Source organism: Salminus brasiliensis, chromosome 19 (assembly GCF_030463535.1).
Source record: "Salminus brasiliensis chromosome 19, fSalBra1.hap2, whole genome shotgun sequence".
In the NCBI taxonomy this organism is placed as follows: domain Eukaryota; kingdom Metazoa; phylum Chordata; class Actinopteri; order Characiformes; family Bryconidae; genus Salminus; species Salminus brasiliensis.
The window spans coordinates 22,839,203-22,843,327 of NC_132896.1; the positions used below are offsets into that span (position 1 = coordinate 22,839,203).

General features: G+C 37.5%; 1 long non-coding RNA gene across 1 annotated transcript; it reads right to left on the reverse strand.

Moving 5' to 3' along the window:
* On the reverse strand, positions 1 to 2,321 carry LOC140541176 (uncharacterized). The gene is made up of 3 exons (XR_011977907.1): positions 2,287 to 2,321; positions 211 to 248; positions 1 to 28 (listed from the first exon to the last, which is right to left on the reverse strand). It is a non-coding gene; the product is annotated as an uncharacterized lncRNA (long non-coding RNA).
* Between the last annotated feature and the right edge of the window lie 1,804 nt (positions 2,322 to 4,125).

Sequence of the window (4,125 nt, forward strand, 5' to 3'; positions counted from 1 at the left end):
GGGTCAAACTCACGGGTGCAGGCCAAGTCTGTATATTTCACACAGTCAGCCTAATATGGATGATGGTTAAAAATGTTTTATTTATGCATGTTGCATTTGCATATAAAACATTATTTTAGTCATGGTGTGCATCCACAACATCTGCTGATGAATGCAAATGATGGAAATAGCAATTTCATTTATCAAGCTGTTATTTATGAATTTTATTACCTCTCTGTCCTGTGAAGTTTGATCCACTTCTGTAAAAGCTGCATAGAAGAACCATAATTAAAGAGAAAATAATATTTTTTAAAAACGTTGAACAGGTAAGGCAGAGATCAGTAACTGATATTAAAAATATGACAAATATGATATGAAAATATGAGAAATACCTCAAAGTTTTTTATTTTGATTTATATATCTCTCTTCCAGTTGCTTGATATTATTATTGTTATCCACTTAGTCTCTTTGACACCTGATTGCATCATTTTGTTTAAACAGACTCACTGCCATATTTTTTGTGTATTTCTATTTGTGGAGTGGTACACAAGTCATGGAGTGGTATACACTGTGAACACTAGGATTTGGTACAATACAACAAAACCCCAACCTTTTTCTCTATAGCCTATTCATCATGCACAATGGCCTCCATTTTGCTAATATTCTTGGGTTTGCATGCAGCAGCTGCCTTCTTTAAATCCTAGCAAGGTTTTGCTATGGCGTTTAAGTCAGTTGACTGTCACAAGCACTCAAGAATCTTCCAGGACTTCTTCTAAAACCAAGACTTGGTGAACTTTGAGGTATGCTTTAGATAACTATCCTGTTTTTAAGGTCCAATGATGCCCAAACTTCAGCTACCTCACAGAAGACATTATGTTTTCTCCTAGGATTTCCTGAAACTTGAAGCCACATGCTGCAGATTTCCAGTGCTCCTCTAGACATATTGCTGATCCATAGACTAGAAAGGTCCGGTTTTGTTAAATCAATCAACAGAATAGAATCCCAAAACATCTGTGGCTCATTTGTATGATTTTGGACAAATATGCTTCCTCTAGGAACATTCATCTTTCTGTATTTTTCCCCTTTTTTGTGCAAGGCAATGGTCTAATTTTGGACAACTCGTATGACTTATGCAATATATACCAATTTTCTAACATTCATTAAATGTCATAGTAAACAAACCCCTAGCCAGTCCAAGTATTTGTGTTTTATCTTGTGGGGGAATTTCAGTATTGTATGTATAGATTATTTTCATTTCATTTGTTTTAGTTTTACCACACGCTATTGCACATGGAACTGTCTGGGGAATAGGAGCAGAAAAATGGTGGTTATCTAGAAACGATGGGGTCTATCAACTTTACACCAGCCTCACCAGAGGGGACTCCAGAGTTGATAACCAGAGTTATTAACATATGGACAAAGACGATTGAAACCAGCTGATTTAAAGTATGAATGTCACGTAATGCATGTTCATCGCTTATTTGTGGGTTATAAAAAAGTGTAACTGACACTGTATGGCAAGGTTTTTTTTTTTTTTTTTTACAGTTCTGAAGCCTTCTGTCTGCGTTACATTTAATGCAAGATTAAAGTGTGTTTTTCTACATTCTTAAGGCTGACTGATCGAATAAATTCTTTAAGTGCTAAGAAGCAAGTCCGACTACCACAATCTTAAGCACACCTGATGCAAGTTATAAAGGCCTTGATATGCCACCTGATTTGCAAATGTGTGCTTTTATGAGTGATTCCATTTAAGTGGCTATAATTCTGAAACTGTCAAAATAGGCGTTTTGTGTTGAATTTAGAGAAAGCACTTGTTATATTAGTTGGGGTGAGCTTTCAAACAATTGTTCTTGTTTGATTGGTTTATTGCAAACAGCTGAATGTTTGTTAATAAAGCTAATTTGTAACTGTAGTTTGGACAATTGCCTACGTTGACACAAGAGTGTTCATGGCAAATTAACTAAATGCATGCCTGTTCCATCTTGCCCTCTTCAATGTTTTTGTTACCCTTAGTAGGTTATTCTCTTGAGCCAAACAACAAACTGAAAATAAAGGAACCTCAAAGAAAATAGTCAAAGTGAAAAAAAAAAAGTTTTAACATGCTATTATGAGGTGTATTGTACACCAACAGCATTAAAGAGTATAAACTAACACTACTAAGATTAATAACGTACTGATAAATGTACATGTAATAAAGAATCAATGTAAAAAACCTTTTATAGTTTTCATGTTTAACATGTTACAGAGTATTTGAGGTAATTTCCTTCTTGTTTTTACATATGTATTTTCCAAAATTATGATACTCACCAGAAAGGCAAATGAGAGCACAAACACAAATCCAAATGTCCATTTTCATGGTCACAGAGTGTGTGAGACAATGCAGCTGTGTTATTCTAGCTTGCACTGTAGTCCTGTGTCAGCACTCCACCCCTTGTGCAATGATTAACATAATTGTTTATACTCACTGAAACATTTTCTTAATACATTATAGGACTGTCAAATATCATGCTTAATACTATAGTAACACTTTCACCAGAAAAATACTGGTAATCCATGGAAAATACATTTATTTAATCTCTTTGCTTTTGTTATACCATGGTGTGTTTGACTGATCCAATTCTGCTGTAATGTTTTACCAGTGGAATATTTCATTTGGACTTTGGGTTGCAATACTTATGCCACACAACTAGACATATGATTAGTATAAATGTTTTCATATGAAATATATTCTTTATATTGTCAGGCCCTCCCCCCGGGGCGATCCCGCCTTGTTTCTGGTTAATTTGTGTTTGATTCAAGTTCATGTGTTTCACCTGGGACTGGGAGAATTTACGGATTCTCCATGTGTCGGTGGCGTGTTCATGTTGGCAAGTGATCTGAGATATATAAGTCTGGTTCTAGAGGCAAGCACGTTGCGTTGCTTCCTGCTCATGCTCCTTGGCCACCCCAGCTCACGAGGAAGTCACGCCGTACTCATGTTGGGCTTGTCTCGTTATCTAGTCAAACAGCTGGCTCTACAGCTACCTCTTTTGTTTTCACAGAGCGCGGCTCTGGTTCTAAGTTCTAGTTTCCCCTGTATCCCAAGCTAGGCTTGTGGCTTTCGTTTGTCCCCTTCCTTAGTTTACCTCTCTGTTGTATCCTGCTCATCCCGTCGCTCCCAGCTCCTCTCAGTCCCAGGTTTGTTGTTTTTACCGTCTAGTTTGTCACGTTCTGTTTGGTTTCCCGTTTTTGGCCATTATTTTGCTGTGCATTTTTGTTTTATTGCACCTTGTTTGTACTCCTTTTGTAGTTAATAAATATCTTGCTTAGTTCCATCTCTGTGAGCGTTCATCTCGTCTTGTCTGGCCGTACATGCCAATACATATCATTATAAGGAAATATGCTTACAGTAGTACGTAATCATTGGTAAAATACAGTGGTATGTAACCCTTGTAATTAATAGCTTGTTGACCCCCCCCCCCCCCTTATGGCAGCAATAAGACATATCTGTGGATCAGACCTGCACAGTCAGGAAGAATTTTAGCCCATTCTTCCTTGCCGAACTGCTTTAGCTCAGTCTTGTTTCTTGGATGCCTCATGCGTACAGCTCTCTTCAAGCCAGTCCATAGCATTACTGTAGTGTTGAGATCTGAACGCTAACTTGGTCATATCAAAAGGCAGATTGTTTTTCATAAGCCATTTTGTTGTGGACTTGCTACAGTGTTTTGGGTCACGGTCCTGTTTCATCACCCAACTTCTACAGAGTTTCAGTTGACGTACAGCCACTTTCACATTATGGAATTTTTTGATATTTATTCATCTTCCCCTCAATGATTGTAAGCTAGCAAGGCCCTGATGTAGCAAAGCAGGCCCAAATCTTTACGGTTGGGATGATATTTTAATGGTGATATACAGTGCCTTTTTCACACCAGATGTAGCACTTTGTTTTCTTTCCAAATAGTTCAATCTTAGTTTCATCTGTCCACAAACTTGTCCCAAATGGTCTCCATTTGTAGATGGTTTGCCTCACTGTGAACCAGTATTCTTGTAGTGACTTTGTAACCCTTTCCAGCTTTGTGTATTGAACACATAAAAAAGGAGGGGCAAAAAGCCATGGAAAGTCATGACACCAGCTGAAATTGATCAGTAATTAGAAAGCAATCTGTC